The sequence below is a fragment of the Dendrobates tinctorius genome, unplaced genomic scaffold (genome assembly GCF_039654945.1).
Source record: "Dendrobates tinctorius isolate UK_male_01 unplaced genomic scaffold, ASM3965494v1 ptg000019l, whole genome shotgun sequence".
Taxonomy (NCBI): Eukaryota; Metazoa; Chordata; class Amphibia; order Anura; family Dendrobatidae; genus Dendrobates; species Dendrobates tinctorius.
Window position 1 is genome coordinate 73015275 of NW_027361687.1, and position 21116 is coordinate 73036390.

Here is a 21116-nt window from a genome sequence, read left to right on the forward strand (position 1 = left end):
GGGCACCGCACAACCCAACATATAATACAGGGTGGATAAAAATCCATGTTTTTAAAAAAAAAAAAAAAAATATCGGATTTTTTTTTATTTAAATCGGATTTTTTTCAATAAACTGCTTTTTGAGGAAAATATTTTACCATCCAAAGGTTCTTCCATCATGAGATAAAGCTGAGTTGTTTAACTCAGTAGAATAAAGGCTGTATATGTGTAACATTCACAATGCCATGCTCTTCCAGAGGTTTCTGTAGGATTAGTGGGCAGTTTCTCTCCTATATTATCACAGACGCTCGCTTTACTTACGCAGTTCTCAAAACTGAATTTGACTCCGCAGAGGTCCCAGCCTCTTCTTCACGGCAAAAATGTTACAACATGAACAGAGTTGAGAAAAAGACCTTAATCCTATTGTTCTACAATCCTATGAATACAGAATCAACCCCTTCAGTGCCAAGTCCAAGAAGTTAGACAATATGTTTATGATTGTTTGGAGTGGAATAAATCTGCACAACACAAGAAGAATGTGAATCTAAGTGTGAGGAGGAGGAAGGGCAAGCAGACAAGAAAATGAAAGTGAAACTTTGAGCACAATACTGCAGCATAGCCACAGACAGACAAGTCTGGATCTGTTTGTGTGTACGATCTGAGGTTTATTACATTCTTTCCTTATAATGGCAGCAGGCCGTAAAAGAGACCCAGTTTGGGAATATTTTAATGAAGCTCCTTCGCCTATCGGTAAGGCAGGCATGCGTGCAAAATGCAAACGATGCAACAAAGAGATGCAAGGCCTGGTGGCGCGAATGAGGCAACATCATGAGAAGTGCGGTGATGAAGATGACCAAAGAAACACTTCTGAACAGGCAGGATCTTCAGGTTGGTAAACATTTTTATTGAATCCTATTTCTAAAGACAACTGTCATGTGTGAGAAAAATTATATTTCTTATTATTACTGCATGTTACTGTCATTTGGTACAGTTATGAAGAAAAATCAAATATTCCTTTTGGGGCTGGGGCAGTGATGTGTTGTGTACAATAAGCAGAAATTGTATAAACAATAAAATAACAGCATTGACTTTTTTTGTTTAGGGGAATTCATGGATTCTGGAAACTATCCACCTCCAAGATCACCATCATCTTGTTCTACAGTTTCAGAGTTATCCATCCAGGATAGTGCTTCATTAGCAGCAGCAGCATCATCATCAAACACCCACAGCTACATATCACCATCACCCAAAAGGAAGAAAAAACCTTTACCTCCTGGAACCACCATAGATAGGTTTGTGATAAGAACTAGCAGATTAGAAAAAGAGTTGATTGATGAAAAAATTGCCCAGTTTATTTATGCAACGAACTCTTCTTTCCGTCTGACTGAGAACCCACATTTCAATAATATGGTTCAGTCACTGAGACCAGGATACAGTCCACCCAGCAGAGCTGATGTTGCAGGGAAACTGCTGGATCAAGTGTATGACAGAGAAATGGAGCAATGTGCAACAGCTCTGGAGGGTAAAATTGTTAACCTAAGTATTGATGGGTGGAGTAATGTCCACAATGATCCTATTGTATGTGCTTGTATAACAACAGAAGAAGGTAAAGTCTTCCTTGCACAAACAACTGATACGTCAGGAAATGCACACACAGCAGAATACTTACAAGAAGTGGCAGAAAAAGCTATAACGACATGTGAACAAAAATTCAAATGTCTAGTACGCAGTTTGGTCACTGACAATGCTGCAAACGTATCCAAGATGAGAAGAGATTTAGAAGAGCAGGGAGGGAATACAAAGCTGCTAATAACATATGGTTGCAGTGCTCATTTGCTGCACCTCTTAGCCAAAGACTTAAGTGTTCCAGAAATAAAGGCTAATGTTGTTGAAATTGCTAAATACTTCCGTAATAATCATTTTGCTGCAGCAGCTCTGAAAAGGATGGGTGGAACCAAGCTAACGCTCCCACAAGATGTTAGATGGAACTCTGTGGTGGACTGTTTTGAGCAGTATATCAAAAACTGGCCTATTCTGATGACTTTGTGAAGAAAATCGAGATAAAATAGATGGCACTGTCACGGCCAAAATCCTCAACATTGGGCTTAAGAGAAATGTGGAACATATGCTGAGCTTCCTGAAACCCACCTCTCAAGCTTTAAACAAAATACAGAAAAATAGCTGTTTTATTGCGGATGCTGTTGAAATTTGGAAGGAACTGAGTGAACACTTAAAAACAGAACTACACATGGACAGAATTAAATTACAAGCAGTAAACAAACGAATGGGACAAGCACTGACTCCAGCTCATTTTTTGGCAAATATTGTCAATATCCAATATCAGGGTCAAAACCTAAGTGCTGAGGAAGAGGAGTTAGCTATGACATGGGTATCCAGCAATCATCCATCTTTAATGCCAACTATAATAAACTTCAGAGCTAAGGGGGAACCATTCAAGAAATATGTTTGCTGAAGATATTTTAAGGAAGGTCACACCAGTAAACTGGTGGAAGTCACTTAAGCGCTTGGATTTAGAGACTGTTCAAGTAATGATTTCACTTTAAACAGCAGTAGCTTCTTCTGCAGGCGTTGAAAGAATATTCTCTTCCTTTGGACTCATTCATTCTAAATTGAGAAATCGGTTGGGACCCAATAAAGCAGGAAAGCTTGTTTTTCTTTTCCAGATTATGAATAGGAACAAAGAAGATGATGATGATGAAGATGACGACAAGTGAGCTACAGAGGACAGCAGGGACAGTAGTATTTAAGTTTTTCATGTGTCGGCTGGGCTGACAGTCTAAGTTTCTTAAAATATATATATTTTGTTTAGCCAAATTAGTTAACAAACATGGATGTTTGTTTAAGCAAATAACTTATGCTGTAATGTTGTTATTGTTTCAGTTGAATAAATCTATTTAAATTGTTATTAAGGTCAGGATTATTTTTCTCCTTCCTAAGTACAACAGAACAGTCGTGTCCAAATATGAATGATTAACCCATTAAACTGGGGAGAAAAAAGTAATATAAAAAGTGATTCTAAAAATCTTCATCTACTTGCATATTAAAGTAGCAAGAACTAGTTTAGGTAGAAACTTTGATTTAAATCACGGATTTAAATCAAGCCTTACTGACTAGTGATTTAAATCGTGATTTAAATCAGTTAGATTTAAATCAAATCCACCCTGATATAATATAATGGGCCCCATATAAAAGGCTCTGCATAACCCTCCATTTAATACAATGGGCCCCATGTAGCCCTCCAATTAATATGATGCATCCCACAAAGAACTCAATGTAATATAATGGGACCTGCATAGCACTCTACTATAAATGGGACCCAGAAAGCCTTCTATTTAATATATTGTGCCCCCTATAGCCTTAAATTCTAAATAATTTGTCCCACATAGCTTTCCCTTACCCGTGCAACCGGAGCGCACCCTTTTACCGTTGACGTGCCACCGGAGCACACCATTTCCGGTTGGCGTGCCACCAGAGCACACCCTTTTATTGTTGGCGTGCCACCGGAGCACATCCTTTTCCTGTTGGCGTGCCACCGGTGCACACCCTATTTATGTTGGCGTGCCACCAGACCACACCCTTTTCCCATTGACGTGACACCGGAGCACACCATTTCCCGTTGGCGTGCCACCGGAGCACACCATTTCCCGTGGGCTCGCCAGAAGGGCCCAATACTTGCCTTCTTGCTTACCACCAGAGGTGCCAATCTTGGGATTTTCAGTCTGACACCGGGGTGCTCTTTGGCCTGTTTGCCTACCACCGGGGCACCCATCTTGGGCTTTTTATTCTGCCACCGGGATATTCTCTGACCTTTATATTTACCAGTGTGGTGCCCACTTAGGGCTTTTTAGTCTGCCACTGAGGTGCATTCATTAGCTTTATTGCCTACCATCAGGGTACACACTCTGGCTCTTTTGCTTACCACCGGGACACCTATCTTGGGCTTTTTAGCCTGCCACCAGGGTGTGCCATTTGGCCTCTTGCCTACCATCGGTGCACCCATCTTGGGCTTTTTAGCATGCTTCTGGGGTGCATTTTTTGGCCTTCTTGCGTTCCGCCAGGCTGCCCCTCCAGAGCATTTTAGCTTAGTAACAGGGTGCACTTTATGCCTACGACCAGGGCACCCATTTTAGTCTTTTTATTCTGCCACTGGGGTGCATTCTCTGACCTTTTTATTTACAAGCGTGACGTTCATCTTGGGCTTTTCCGCCTGCCACTGGGATGCATTCATTGGCCTACCACCAGAGCAAGTTCTTGGGCTTTTTAGCATGCCACTGAGATACATTCATTGGCTTTATTGTCTACCACCATGGCGTCCATCTTGGGGTTTTTTTTTACCCTGCCACTGCGGTACATGTTCTGGCCCTTTAGCTTACTACCGGGACACCCATCTTGGGCTTTTTAGCCAGTCACCGCGGTGCTTTGACTTTTCTATTTGCCTGCACGGTACCCATCTGTGCCTTTTTAGCCTGCCCTGCCAACAGTATAATGCCCCCCACACATAGCCCTACATAGAGTAGAATGGGCTCCACATAGCACAACATTTAATGTACTGGACCCCATATAAAAGGCTCTACATAACCCTCCATTTTATACAATGGGCCCCATGTAGCCCTCCAATTAATATAATGCGTCCCACAAGGAACTCAATTTAATATAATGGGACCTGCATAGAACTCTATTACAATGGGACCCAGAAAGCTTTCTATTTAATATATTGTGCCCCCTATAGCATTAAATTTAAAATAATTAGCCCTACAAAGCCTTCCCTTACCCGTGTCACCGGAGCGCACCCTTTTCCCGTTGGCGTGCCACCGAAGTACACCCTTTTCCCGTTGGCGTGCCACCGAAGCACACCCTTTTCCCTTTGGCGTACCACCGGAGCACAACATTTCCCGTTGGCGTGCCACCGAAGCACACCCTTTTCCCGTTGGCGTGCCACCGAAGCACACCCTTTTCCCTTTGGCGTGCCACCGAAGCACACCCTTTTCCCTTTGGCGTGCCACCGAAGCACACCCTTTTCCCTTTGGCGTGCCACCGAAGCACACCCTTTTCCCGTTGGCGTGCCACCGAAGCACACCCTTTTCCCGTTGGCGTGCCACCGAAGCACACCCTTTTCCCGTTGGCGTGCCACCGAAGCACACCCTTTTCCCGTTGGCGTGCCACCGAAGCACACCCTTTTCCCGTTGGCGTGCCACCGAAGCACACCCTTTTCCCGTTGGCGTGCCACCGAAGCACACCCTTTTCCCGTTGGCGTGCCACCGAAGCACACCCTTTTCCCGTTGGCGTGCCACCGAAGCACACCCTTTTCCCGTTGGTGTGCCACCGAAGCACACCCTTTTCCCGTTGGCGTGCCACCGAAGCACACCCTTTTCCCGTTGGCGTGCCACCGAAGCACACCCTTTTCCCGTTGGCGTGCCACCGAAGCACACCCTTTTCCCGTTGGCGTGCCACCGAAGCACACCATTTCCTTTTGGCGTACCACCAGAGCACACCATTTCCCATGGGCCCGCCAGAAGGTCCCACTACTTGGCCTTTTTGCTTACCACTTGTGCGACCATGTTGGGCTTTTTAGCCTGCCATCGAGATACATTCATTGGCCTCATTGTCTGCCACCTTGGAGTCCATCTTGGTTGTTGGTTTTTTTTTACACTGCCACTGCGGTTCATGTTCTGGCCCTTTTGCTTACCACCGGGACATCCATCTTGGCCTTTTTAGCCTGTCACTGCGGTGAATTCTTTGACTTTATTTGCCTGCAGGGTGCCCATCTTGGCCTTTTTAGCCTGCCCTGCCAACAGTATAATGCCCACCCACATATAGCCCTACATAAAGTAGAATGGGCTCCATATACCACAACATTTAATTTAATAGGCCCCATATAGTCCAACATTTAATGTAATGGGCACCGCACAACCCAACGTATAATGTAATGGGCCCCATGTAAAAGGCTCTGCATAACCCTCCATTTAATACAATGGGCCCCATGTAGCCCTCCAATTAATAAAATGCGTCCCACAAAGGACTCAATTTAATATAATGGGACCTGCATAGCACTCTATTATAATGGGACCCAGAAAGCCTTCTATTTAATATATTGTGCCCCCTATAGCCTTAAATTCAAAATAATTAGCCCCACAGACTTCCCTTACCCGTGCCACCGGAGCACACCTGTTTCCCGTTGGAGTGCTCCCCGAGCGCACCCTTTTCCCGTTGACGTGCCACCGGAGTACACCCTTTTCCCGTTGGCGTGCCACCAGAGCACACCCTTTTCTCGCTGGCGTGCCACCAGAGCACACCCTTTTCTCGCTGGCGTGCCACCAGAGCACACCATTTCCCGTAGGCCCGCCAGAAGGACCCAATACTTGGCCTTCTTGCTTACCACCAGAGGTACCAATCTAGGGCTTTTCAGTCTGACACCAGGGTGCTCTCTGGCCTGTTTGCCTACCACCGGGGCACCTATCTTGGGCTTTTTATTCTGCCACCGGGGTACATTCTCTGACCTTTATATTTACCAGTGTGGTGACCACTTTGGGCTTTTTAGTCTGCCACTGAGGTGCATTAGCCTTATTACCTACCATCAGAGTACACGCTCTGGCTCTTTTGCTTACCACCGGGACACCGATCTTGGGGTTTTTAGCCTGCCACCAGGGTGTGCCATTTGGCCTCTTGCCTACCATCGGTGCACCCATCTTGGGCTTTTTAGCATGCTACTGTGGTGCATTTTTTGACCTTCTTGCGTTCCGCCAGGCTGCCCCTCCAGAGCATTTTAGCTTAGTAACGGGGTGCACTTTATGCCTACGACCAGAGCACCCATTTTAGTATTTTTATCCTGCCACTGGGTGCATTCTCTGACCTTTTTAGTTACAAGCGTGGCGTTCATCTTGGGCTTTTCCGCCTGCCACTGGGGTGCATTCATTGGCCTACCAACAGTGCACGTTCTTGGTATTTTTAGCCTGCCACCGAGATACATTCATTGGCTTTATTGTCTACCAACATGGTGTCCATCTTGGGTTTTTTTACCCTGCCACTGCGGTACATTTTCTGGCCCTTTTGCTTACCACCAGGAAACCCATCTTGGACTTTTTAGCCTATCACCGCGGTGCATTGACTTTATTTGCCTGCAGGGTGCCTATCTTGGCCTTTTTAGCCTGCCCTGCCAACAGTATAATGCCCCCCCACACATAGCCCTACAGAGAGTAGAATGGGCTCCATATAGCCCAACATTTAATGTAATAGGCCCCATAAAGCCCAACATTTAATGTAATGGGCACCGCACAACCCAACATGTAATGTAATGGGCCCATATAAAAGACTCTACGTAACCCTCCATTTAATACAATGGGCCCAATGTAGCCCTCCAACTAATATAATGCGTCCCACAAAGAACTCAATTTAATATAATGGTAACTGCATAGCACTCTATTATAATGGGACCCAGAAAGCCTTCTATTTAATATATTGTGCCCCCTATAGCATTAAACTCAAAATAATTAGGAGCACACCCTTTTCCGCTTGGCGTGCCACCGAAGCACACCCGGTTGGCGTGCCACCGAAGCACACCCCGTTGGCGTGCCACCGAAGCACACCCCGTTGGCGTGCCACCGAAGCACACCCCGTTGGCGTGCCACCGAAGCACACCCCGTTGGCGTGCCACCGAAGCACACCCCGTTGGCGTGCCACCGAAGCACACCCCGTTGGCGTGCCACCGAAGCACACCCCGTTGGCGTGCCACCGAAGCACACCCCGTTGGCGTGCCACCGAAGCACACCCCGTTGGCGTGCCACCGAAGCACACCCCGTTGGCGTGCCACCGAAGCACACCCCGTTGGCGTGCCACCGAAGCACACCCCGTTGGCGTGCCACCGAAGCACACCCGCTTCCCGTTGGCGTGCCACCGAAGCACACCCGCTTCCCGTTGGCGTGCCACCGAAGCACACCCGCTTCCCGTTGGCGTGCCACCGAAGCACACCCGCTTCCCGTTGGCGTGCCACCGAAGCACACCCGCTTCCCGTTGGCGTGCCACCGAAGCACACCCGCTTCCCGTTGGCGTGCCACCGAAGCACACCCGCTTCCCGTTGGCGTGCCACCGAAGCACACCCGCTTCCCGTTGGCGTGCCACCGAAGCACACCCGCTTCCCGTTGGCGTGCCACCGAAGCACACCCGCTTCCCGTTGGCGTGCCACCGAAGCACACCCGCTTCCCGTTGGCGTGCCACCGAAGCACACCCGCTTCCCGTTGGCGTGCCACCGAAGCACAACCGCTTCCCGTTGGCGTGCCACCGAAGCACAACCGCTTCCCGTTGGCGTGCCACCGAAGCACAACCGCTTCCCGTTGGCGTGCCACCGAAGCACAACCGCTTCCCGTTGGCGTGCAACCGAAGCACAACCGCTTCCAGTTGGCGTGCCACCGAAGCACAACCGCTTCCCGTTGGCGTGCCACCGAAGCACAACCGCTTCCCGTTGGCGTGCCACCGAAGCACACCATTTCCATTTGGCTTGCCACCGAAGCACAACCTTTTCCAATTGGCGTGCCACCGAAGCTCACCCTTTTCCCGCTGGCGTGCCACCGAAGCACACCATTTGACGTTGGCGTGCCACCGAAGCACACCATTTCCCATGGCCAGAAGGTCCCAATACTTGGCCTTTTTGCTTACCAGTTGTGCGCGCCCATCTTGGGCTATTTAGCCTGCCATCGAGATACATTCACTGGCCTCATTGTCTGCCACCTTTGCGTCTATCTTGGCTTTTTTTTACACTGCCACTGCGGTTCATGTTCTGGCCCTTTTGCTTACCACCGGGAAACCCATCTTAGATTTTTTAGCCTATCACCGCGGTGCATTGACTTTATTTGCCTGCAGGGTGCCTATCTTGGCCTTTTTAGCCTGCCCTGCCAACAGTATAATGCCCCCCCACACATAGCCCTACAGAGAGTAGAATGGGCTCCATATAGCCCAACATTTAATGTAATAGTCCCCATAAAGCCCAACATTTAATGTAATGGGCACCGCACAACCCAACATATAATGTAATGGGCCCAATATAAAAGGCTCTGCATAACCCTCCATTTAATACAATGGGCCCCATGTAGCACTCCAATTGATATAATGCATCCCACAAAGAACTAAATTTAATATAATGGGAACTGCATAGTACTCTATTATAATGGGACCCAGAAAGCCTTCTATTTAATATATTGTGCCCCCTATAGCCTTAAATTCAAAATAATTAGCCCCACATAGCTTTCCCTTACCCGTGCCACCGGAGTGCGCCCTTTTCCCGTTGACGTGCCACAAGAGCTCACCCGTTTCCCATTGGCGTCCCACCGAAGCACATCCTTTTCCCGTTGTCGTCCCACCGGAGCACACCATTTCCGGTTGGCGTGCCACCAGAGCACACCCTTTTATTGTTGGCGTGCCACCGGAGCACACCCTATTTCTGTTGGCGTGCCACCAGACCACACCCTTTTCCCATTGACGTGCCACCGAAGCTCACCTTTTCAGTTGGCGTGCCACCAGACCACACCATTTCCCGTTGGCGTGCCACCGAAGCACACCATTTCCTGTTGGCGTGCCACCGGAGCACACCATTTCCGGTGGGCCCGTCTGAAGGGCCCAATACTTGCCTTCTTGCTTACCACCGGAGGTGCCAATCTTGGGCTTTTCAGTCTGACACCGGGGTACATTCTCTGACCTTTATATTTACCATTGTGGTGCCCACTTAGGACTTTTTAGTCTGCCACTGAGGTGCATTCATTAGACTTATTGCCTACCATCAGGGTACACACTGTGGCTCTTTTGCTTACCACCGGGACATCTATCTTGGGCTTTTTAGCCTGCCACCAGGGTGTGCCATTTGGCCTCTTGCCTACCATCGGTGCACCCATCTTGGGCTTTTTAGCATGCTACTGGGGTGCATTTTTTGGCCTTCTTGCGTTCCACCAGGCTGCCCCTCCAGACGATTTTAGCTTAGTAACGGGGTACACTTTCTGCCTACGACCAGGGCACCCATTTTAGTCTTTTTATTCTGCCACTGGGGTGCATTCATTGGCCTACCACCAGAGCACGTTCTTGGGCTTTTTAGCATGCCACTGAGATACATTCATTGGCTTTATTGTCTACCACCATGGCGTCCATCTTGGGTTTTTTTTTACCCTGCCACTGCGGTACATGTTCTGGCCCTTTTGCTTACCACCGGGACACCCATCTTGGGCTTTTTAGCCTGTCACCGCGGTGCTTTGACTTTTCTATTTGACTGCAGGGTACCCATCTGTGCCTTTTTAGCCTGCCCTGCCAACAGTATAATGCCCCCCACACATAGCCCTACATAGAGTAGAATGGGCTCCACATAGCACAACATTTAATGTACTGGACCCCATATAAAAGGCTCTACATAACCCTCCATTTTATACAATGGGCCCAATGTAGCCCTCCAATATAATGCGTCCCACAAGGAACTCAATTTAATATAATGGGACCTGCATAGAACTATTATAATGGGACCCAGAAAGCCTTCTATTTAATATACTGTGCCCCCTATAGCATTACATTCAAAATAATTAGCCCTACAAAGCCTTCCCTTACCCGTGTCACCGGAGCGCACCCTTTTCCCGTTGGCGTACCACCGAAGTACACCCTTTTCCCGTTGGCGTGCCACCGAAGCACATTTCCCATTGGCATGCCACCGAAGCACACAGTTTTCCCTTTGGCGTACCACCGGAGCACACCATTTCCCATTGGCGTGCCACCGAAACACTCTTTTCCTGTTGGTGTGCCACTGGAGCACACCCTTTTCCCATTGGCGTGCCACCGAAGGACACCATTTCCCATTGGCATGCCACCGAAGCACACCGATTTCCCATTGGCGTACCACCGGAGCACACCATTTCCCGTTGGCGTGCCACCGGAGCACACCCTGTTCCCGTTGGCGTGCCACCGATGCACACCATTTCCCATGGGCCCGCCAGAAGGTCCCACTACTTGGCCTTTTTGCTTACCACTTGTGCGACCATGTTGGGCTTTTTAGCCTGCCATCGAGATACATTCATTGGCCTCATTGTCTGCCACCTTGGAGACCATCTTGGTTGTTTTTTTTTTTTTTTTTTTTACACTGCCACTGCGGTTCATGTTCTGGCCCTTTTGCTTACCACCGGGACACCCATCTTGGCCTTTTTAGCCTGTCACTGCGGTGAATTCTTTGACTTTATTTGCCTGCAGGGTGCCCACCCACACATAGCCCGACAAAGTAGAATGGGCTCCATATAGTCCAACATTTAATGTAATGGGCACCGCACAACCCAACGTATAATGTAATGGGCCCCATGTAAAAGGCTCTGCATAACCCTCCATTTAATACAATGGGCCCCATGTAGCCCTCCAATTAATAAAATGCGTCCCACAAAGAACTCAATTTAATATAATGGAACCTGCATAGCACTCTATTATAATGGGACCCAGAAAGCCTTCTATTTAATATATTGTGCCCCCTATAGCCTTAAATTCAAAATAATTAGCCCCACATAGCTTTTCCTTACCACCGGAGAACACCCTTTTCCCTTGACATGCCACAAGAGCTCACCCGTTTCCCGTTGGCGTGCCACTGAAGCACACCCTTTTCCCGCTGGCGTGCCACCGGAGCACTCTTGTTGGTGTGCACATCCTGCTCCTGTTGGCATACCACCGAAGCACACTTTTTCCGGTTGGCGTGCCACCAGAGCACACCCTTTTTCAACTGGCGTGCCACCAAAGCACACCATTTCCCATTGGCATGCCACCGTAGTACATCCATTTCCCGTTGGCGTGCCACCGAAGCACACCCTTTTCCAGTTGGCGTGCCACCAAAGCACACCCTTTTCCAGTTGGCATGCCACCAAAGCACACCCTTTTGCAGTTGGCGTGCCACCGAAGCACACCATTTCCGATTGGCGTGCCACCAGAGCACACCCTTTTCCCGTTGGTGTGCCACCAAAGCACACCATTTCCCGTGGGCCAGCCAGAAGGGCCCAATACTTGGCCTTTTTGCTTACCACCAGTGCACCTATCTTGGGCTGTTTAGCCTGCCTTCAAGATACATTCACTGGCCTTATTGTCTACCACCATGGCATCCATCTTGGGTTTTTTTTTACACTGCCACTAACACCGGGACACCCATCTTGGGCTTTTTAGCCTGACACCGCAGTGAATTCTTTGACTTTTTTATTTGCCTGCAGGGTGCCCATCTTGGCCTTTTTAGCCAGCCCTGCCGACAGTACAATACCTCCCCACACAAAGCCCTACATAGAGTAGAATGGGCTCCATATAGCACATTTAATGTAACAGGCCCCATATAGCCCAACATTTAATGTAATGGGCACCGCACAACCCAACATAATGCAATGGGCCCCATATAAAAGGCTCTACATAACCCTCCATTTAATACAATGGGCCCTATGTAGCCCTAAAATTAATATAATGCGGCCCACAAAGAACTCAATTTAATAAAATGGGACCCAGAAAGCCTGCTATTTAATATATTGTGCCCCTATAGCCTTAAATTCAAAATAAATAGCCCCACATAGCTTTCCCTTACCACCGGAGAACACCCTTTTCCCGTTGGCGTGCCACCAGACCACACCCGTTTCCCTTTGGCATGCCACCAAAGCATACCCTTTTTCAGTTGGCGTGCCACCAAAGCACACCATTTCCCATTGGCGGACCACCGGAGCACATCCTTTTCTTGTTGGCGTGCCAAGGGAGCACATCCTTTTCCCGTTGGGTGTGCCACCGGAGCACACCCTTTTCCCGTTGGCATGCCACCGCAGCACACCCTTATCCAGTTGGCGTGCCACTGAAGCACACCCTTTTCCAGTTGTTGTGGAGCACATTCTTTTCCCGCTGGGTGTGCCACCGAAGCACACCATTTCCGGTAGGCGTGCCACCAGAGCACACCCTTTTCCAGTTGGCATGCCACCGGAGCACACCCTTTTCCAGTTGGCATGCCACCGGAGCACACCCTTTTCCAGTTGGCATGCCACCGGAGCACACCCTTTTCCAGTTGGCATGCCACCGGAGCACACCCTTTTCCCGTTGGCATGCCACCGGAGCACACCCTTTTCCCGTTGGCATGCCACCGGAGCACACCCTTTTCCCGTTGGCATGCCACCGGAGCACACCCTTTTCCCGTTGGCATGCCACCGGAGCACACCCTTTTCCCGTTGGCATGCCACCGGAGCACACCCTTTTCCCGTTGGCATGCCACCGGAGCACACCCTTTTCCCGTTGGCAGGGCTGCCACTAGGAATTTCGGGGGCCCCATACTGGCAAAATTTTCGGGGCCCCCTTGAGACTCCGCCCAGGCTCCACCCCAGCCCCACCTCCGCCCCTCAAACTGTCCATAGTAAAAACTGCACTTGTCATCAATCACACATTAACAGTTCCCATTACCAGATCACACATCTAGCCAGCAGCTCTTGTTTTGGCCTAAAGATTTTGTAAATCTGCCACCACGACAAGGTAGACTCTTTTGGCCGGGCCCTACTCTACTGTAACCTATTGAACATTTGCTAAAATATCCAATACAATTTAGGTATATTTTTATTTATTTTTCAATTTTTAAAATGACCAATAATCACATCCAAAGGGACTAATACCACCGCACCATCACCATGTCCAGACCACATATTAACACCACATAGTGTCCTATAATACCACATACATGGAACAAATACAGCCACACCATGACCAGACCACATATTACCACCACAGAGACAAAATAATAGCACATACAAGGGACAAATACCACCACACCATGTCCCAACCACATATTACCACCACATGATGACCAATAATACCACATACAAGGAACAAATACTGCCACACCATGACCAGACCACATATTACCACCAGTGACAGAATAATAGCACATACAAGGCACAAATACCACAGCACCACGCCCAGACCACATATTACCACTACATGGTGACCAATAATACCACGTACAAGGAACTAATACTGCCACACCATGACCAGACCACATATTACCACCAGTAACAGAATAATAGCACACACAAGGAACAAATACCACCGCACCATTCCCAGACCACATATTACCACATGGTGACTGAACACTACAATACTGATCATTAATAAAAAAACATAATACTATCACCATAAGTGCCATTATACACAGGAGAGCTGTACTTAGCATGTAGTGTCTGTGTTCAGGTAATACAGTGATCACCGGTGACATTATGCACAGGACCTCCATATATAGTGCCAGTGTACAGGTAATAGTGATCACTGGTGACATTGTACAAAGGCACTCTGTATATAGTGTACAGGTAATACAGTGACCACTGGTGACATTATACACAGGAGCTCTGTATATAGTGTCAGTGTACAGATAACACAGTGATCAGTGGAGACATTGTACAAAGGCACTCTGTATATAGTGTATAGTGTCAGTGTACAGGTAACACACTGACTCACCAGTGATGTCTCTAGTGAAGTCCTTCATCTTTGTTTTTCATCTTTCATCCAGCACACACTGCCATCACGTCTTCCAGCCAGGGCTTGCCAGGAAATAACAGAATTATCTAGAGCTCCGCTTGCAGAACACATTCCTTATTTTTTTCCCAACTTCTACACTACACCAGATGAAGAAAAAAAGGCGACAGTGTCACTCTGCACAGTAACAGAACCGCCCCCCCCATTTAAAACAGTATCCTCAAAAAAATAAAATAAATACATCATTTTCGTATTTTCTGATGTAAAAATAAACTACTACAAAATATGAAAAATTTTAGTTTTTACACCAGCCCCTTATACACAATATGTCAAACGCCAAGTGTGGCTGATTCTTTTCTTTTTTTTTACTGCCGTGCTTCCCCCCAAAAATGAAAACATTACAAAATTACAATTTTTTTTTTTTTTACAAAAACGTTTTCTTTTTTAACACTGAAATAAATTAAAAAAATCTTTGAGGTATGCGACCACACTCAGGAAGAGCAGCGTTTTGGACGCAGCTCACCTGCACTACATACAAAACACTGCAATCTACTGTACACATTAGAAGCACAATGGATGGGATTTATAGAAATCCCATGCCCAATGTGCTACTACTTAGCGAGGCGTATACTCACCCGCGGTGCGGATTTACGAACATGCAGCTTCCCCCAAAGCCATTCATTAGATGCGGTAAATCCACACAGTTCACTAAGAACATGCAGCTTTAACTACGTAACTAAATCGCAGCATTTTGGATGCAGTGAAAATACGCTGCATACGCTGTGTTCAAAACGCTGCTATTTTCTGATAATGGGCACACAGACTGAAATCGCCGTAATAGAACTGCCCTGCAGTATCATGTTGCCCAGTCCTGAAGGCGTTAAAACGTATTTAAAAAAAAAATGATAAAAAGAAATATATTTACTTACTTCATTTTGCCAAACATTAGCATGAACAAAACCCATTACAGGAATTACTTAGAGGATTTTCAGGATCCCAATAAACAACAATTCCACCTTTTGCTCCAGATCTTCCATTGTTAACAAAGCAGCCATCAGTACGGACATCTGCTGATCTTCCTCTAGAATAAAAAAAAAAAAGCCGTCTTGTCACAACAAGTAAGATATTTCAGAGTCAGTTTTACATAATAATCTTATTTTAGGTATTGCAAAGTATGTTCTCACATTTATTTCTGTAAGGCTAAGATCACATGACCATATTTTTGATCTGAGTGCTTTCTGTGAAAGAAAACGACAACACATGGACAGCGTTCAGGACAATGTTATTTAATGGGGCAATGCAAATGTTTTTTTTTCACAGACTGAATCTGCAAGTGGTAAAAAAAAATTGCAGCATGCATTAATTTCTTTCGTATTTTGCATGAGACTTTTGCACGATGGTTGAGCAAAATATAAAAAATATCACATTTCACACAGGGCCACCATAGGGCATCCAAGGAATGGACACATTGCATTTCTCTATGAAAAAAATGCTGCACTCTATCGTGCTAAAGCAAGTCAATGTGAAATATATGAAATATGAATAGCAATACAGCTTTTGAATACTAGGAAAAAATGAATGAGACGCTTTGCACACAATTTGGCCAAATCACGTCTGCTCATCAGCTAACATCAAGGTGGTCTCATAAGGCTGATATAGGTCCCTATCTACATGATTACCTCTCGTAGGCCAGGGTCACACTAGCGTAAAATACTGACGAGTGCTACGCGAGAAAACATCGCAAAGCAGTCGGACTACTGTTAATCTATGGGGCAGCTCACATCAAAGTATTTTTTCTCGGGTGTATTCTACGTGCGTGTAAAATCACAGCATGCCGCGATTTTATGCATATATCGGCCGAGCCTCGCCAGTGCAAGCCTATGGGTGCGAGAAAACATCGGACACCACACAGACCATGCGAGTGCTGTCCGATGTATACGCTCCGGTGTCCTTTGAAATGCCGTCAATTCATGTGCCGCATACAGTAAAATACTGACAAGTTAGAATAGGATATATACATATACCCTGGGTGCAGAATTATTAGGCAAATGAGTATTTTGATCACATCATCCTTTTTATACATGTTGTCCTACTGCAAGTTGTATAGGCTTGAAAGCCAATGATTTGCATCTCTGTAATGAGGAGGGGTGTGGTCTAATGACAACAAAACTCTTTCTAAGGTGTGCTTAACTATTAGGCAACTTCCTTTCCTTTGGCAAAATGGGTCAGGAGAGAGATTTGACGGACTCTGAAAAGTCAAAAATTGTGAGATGTCTTGCAGAGGGATGCAGCAGTCTTGAAATTGCTAAACTTTTGAAGCGTGATCACCGAACAATCAAACGCTTCATGGCAAATATCCAACAGGGTCGCAAGATGTGTGCTGATAAAAAAAAAAGGCGCAAAATAACTGCCCATGAATTGAGGAAAATCAAGGGTGAAGCTGCCAAAATGCCATTTGCCACCAGTTTTGCCATATTTCAGAGCTGCAACGTTACTGGAGTATCAAAAAGCTCAAGGTGTGCCATACTCAGGAACATGGCCGAGGAAAGGAAGGCTGAAAAACGACCACCTTTCAACAAAAAACATAAGATAAAACATCAAGGTTATGCAGACATCTGCGGGCTGATATTAATAGCCTAGGAAGTGGCCATGGATACTGCCCCCCCCCGGCTAAAAACATCAGCTCTCAGCCGCCTCAGAAAAGGCGCATCTCTAAGATACACCGATTGTGGCACTTAACCTCGCTCTTCCCACTTGCCCTGTAGCGGTGGCAAGTGGGGTAATAGTTGGGGGGGTTGATGATATCATCAGGTGACATCAAGCCCCAAGGTTAGTAATGGGTTTGCTGAGAGCTGATGTTTTTAGCCGGGGTGGTCAGTATCCATGGCCCCTTCCTAGGCTATTAATATCTGTTCGCAGCTGTCTGCATAGCCTTTGCTGGTTATTAATTATAGGGGGACACCAAGACATTTTTGGGGGGTTTTAACCCCTTTACCCCCAAGGGTGGTTTGCATGTTAATGACCGGGCCAATTTTTAAAATTCTGACCACTATCCCTTTATGAGGTAATAACTCTGGAATGCTTCCATGGATCCCGGTGATTGACAGTTTTCTTGCGATATATTGTACTTCACGATAGTGGTAAAATTTCTTTGACATTACTTGCATTTATTTATGGAAAAAAAATGAAATTTGGCAAAAATTTTGAAAATTTCGCAATTTTCCAACTTTGAGTTTTCATGACCTTAAATCAGAGATATGTCACATAAAATATTTAAGTAACATTTCCCACATGTTTACTTTACATCAGCACAATTTTGGAACCAAAATTTTTTTTCTTAGGAAGTTATAAGGGTTAAAAGTTGAACAGCGATTTCTCATTTTTACACCATTTTTTTTTTTTTTTTGGGACTGTCTACATCACATTTGAAGCCACTTTGAGGGGTCTATATGATAGAAAATACCCAAAAGTGACACCATTCTAAAAACTGCACCCCTCAAGGTGCTCAAAACCACATTCAAGAAGTTTATTGATCCTTCAGGTGCTTCACAGGATTATTTGGAATGTTTAAAAAAATTTTACTTTAGAGTAGATCCAATTTTTTTGTTTAACCCCTTTCTGCCATGAGACGTACTATCCCGTCCATGTGCCCTGGGACTTAATTACCAGGGACGGGATAGTACGTCATGGCATTTAATGCGACATCGTGACTTCAGTCGCGATGATGGCATTAAATTTCCGACGCCATCCTACCTTATGGTAGATGGCCTCGGCATCCAGGGGTCTGTCGCCGCCCTCCCTTCCTCCCGATCGCTGTGATTGGCTGTTGAAATTGTTGAAATCGAAACAGCCAATCACAGCGCGGCTGAAACAATGATGTGCTAGGCTGGGATCGAGTACCGATGTACTCGATCCTGGATCCGATGCCTTGCAACGCTAGGCACCGGCAAAACCCCCCCGGATTGGCGCGATCACATCGATCGCGGCAATCACAGGGCAGAGCGGCGCTATAGCGCCGCTCTGCCCTGCCAGTGTCGGTGCTGTATTAGCACCGATCCTAGGCAGGGACCTGATACAGGCCCAGTAGGGCCTGCAGGAGCTGGTTGGCGCGATCGATTAGATCGGCAATCGCGCCAACCACAGGGCACAGCAGCAGTCACTCTGTGACCGCTCTGTGCCCTCCTGATGACCTGGGCATGACCTGCCTTTGAATCGGAGCTGTGAGCTCCGATCCTAGGTGGTTGCCATGGTCACCAGGCAGTACAGGGATTGGTGGATCGATATTATCATTCGATCCCACCAATGGCAGGTCACATCAGCGATGTGACCGCTCTGTGACCTGCCCCTGACCTGCCTGTGACCTGTATGACAGCTCTGCAGGGGGTCCTCACACTAGCTGAGGATTCCCTAGAGAGCGGTCATACGTCTGGATCTCCTGGTGTGCTGGGTATTGTCGTGCCACAGCAGCTTGTAGCATCACAATACCTGCTAAAGAAAGAAAACCCTACAACTGTAAGTATTGCCTGATCCCCGATCCCTACCCAATCTAGCTCCACCCCCCAAACTAGCTTCATCCCCCCCAATCCCCCTTCCCGCTCTTTTAACCCCCCTCCACCCCTCCTTTGCGCCACCTCCGTGCGCACATTTAGCAGCCGCCGAGCGTTGATTGGTGACGCAGTTCACCAATCAACACTCGTGCTTGCTTTTTTTCCCTAAGCCCCCTTTGCGCCAGCTCCGTATTCGCATCCTACAGCCGCCAAACTTTGATAAGTTGACATAGTTCACTTATCATAGCTTGTGCTTGCTGATTTCCTTTTTTTTTTCACCCCCTCTTTGCGCCACCTGACTACAAGCATAAGGCCTCTTTCACACTTCAGTTTTTTGCATCATAAGGCCTCTTTCACACTTCAGTTTTTTGCATCAGTTCAAATCCGCCAAAAAGGCAGACAAGCGGATCCATTCTCAGACGGATCCTGAAAATGAGGAAATTTAAAGGAACCGCTGGGAGAGAGGGAGTTTTTTTTTGTCCAGCACCCAGAAAGAATTTCGGGTTAAATTAGTGTCTGGAGGATCCGCCAGAAAAAAAATCTTTGAGGATGGTGACGGACAGCAACTTTTGGCAGATCCGCAAAAAAAACCGGATGCAACGGACGGCAATCCGTCACAATCCGCCAGTAATGGAAGTCAATGGGGGAAAAAAAAACGGATCCTAAAAAGAAAATTGAGGATCCGTTTTTTTCAAAACCTGGCGCATTGTGGCAGATTGTGACTGATTGTAAAAAAACTGAAGTGTGAAAGAGGCCTAAGTGCTAATCCCTGTCCGATCTCTCTTCATCCCCACCCTTCCCCCTTTTTACCCCCTCAATCCCCCTTTGCGTCGCCTCTGTGCACACATTTAGCAGCCCCCTTTGCGCCACTCCGTATTCGCATCCAGCTTGTGCCTGATTTCCTTTTTTTCACCCCCTCTTTGCGCCACCTAACTACAAGTGTAAGTGCTAATCCCTGATACCTGTACGATCTCTCTTCATCCCCCCTTCCCCCACTTTTTACCCCCTCCATCCCCCTTTGCGCCGCCTCTGTGCGCACATTTAGCAGCCCCCTTAGCGCCAACTCCTTATTCGCATCGCACAGCCGCCAAACTGTGATAAGTGACAGTTCACTTATCAGAGCTTGTGCCTGCTGATTTCCTTGTTTTCAGCCCCCCTTGCACCACACCTGTACGCACACCCAGCAGCCGCCACTGAACTCTGATAAGTGACGCCGTTCACTTATCAGAGCTAGGGCCTGCTGTTTTAGACTTTTCCTTTCACATTTATTTTTCTCCCCATTTCCTTTTAGCTTTTTCTTTACAGGATAGTGTGCACCAATCACTAGCCCCCCCACACCTACACATAGTTGTAAATAAAGTACACCCAAGCATCACTTTCACAAAAAATGTCCCGCCCATCGCGTTCGTCCCAACAGCGCTATTCAATGGAGGAGGCATATTCTTACCTTGCCTCCGACACTGATAGCGAGGATGACGATCCGACTTTTCTTTATTTTTCGGATTCTTCATCCTCTTCCCCCTCCTCATCTTCCTCCTCGGGTCCTGCGGAACCGCCACGCAGACGCTCCAGGACAGAAGATGAGGCAGTGCCCACCATGCCCGAAGCTGATTCAGTAGACCCTGTATGGACTTCACCCCCCGAAAATTACGAGCCACTGATTCCTGATTTTGTGGCAGAATCAGGAATCAAGTTTGACACCACCGGCCTCACAGAAATAAACTTTTTCAAAGTCTTTTTTTTCTCTGAGGATTTTGTTAACCTCATGGTGGAGCAAACTAATTTGTACGCTTGTCAATTTTTGGCGGAAAACCCGATTTCAACATATTCCAACTGGTCTCCTGTGGACGCAGTTGAAATGATGCAGTTTTGGGGCCTGGTCCTCCACATGGGGATACTGAAGAAGCCGGAAATTCTGTCATGGTCCGGACGCGCTTTGAGGCCATCCACAAGTTTCTGCATTATACCGATAATGCACTGTGTCCCGCACGAGATGACCCCAACTTTGACCGTCTGTTCAAAGTTCGGCCGGTCATCGAACACTTCAACAAAAAGTTTGCTGAAGTGTACGTGCCCCAAAGGATCATCAGCGTG

General features: G+C 47.1%; 1 long non-coding RNA gene across 1 annotated transcript in view; it reads right to left on the reverse strand.

The window, feature by feature from the left end:
* The window catches only part of LOC141083065 (uncharacterized), a 159651-nt gene that overhangs the window by 102447 nt on the left and 36088 nt on the right, over positions 1-21116 (reverse strand). Inside the window, exons 2-3 of the long non-coding RNA XR_012230640.1 lie at positions 15405-15556; positions 14458-14615 (exon numbers count right to left, since the gene is read on the reverse strand). This is a non-coding gene — a long non-coding RNA (uncharacterized lncRNA). The remainder of the gene's footprint in view (positions 1-14457; positions 14616-15404; positions 15557-21116) is intronic.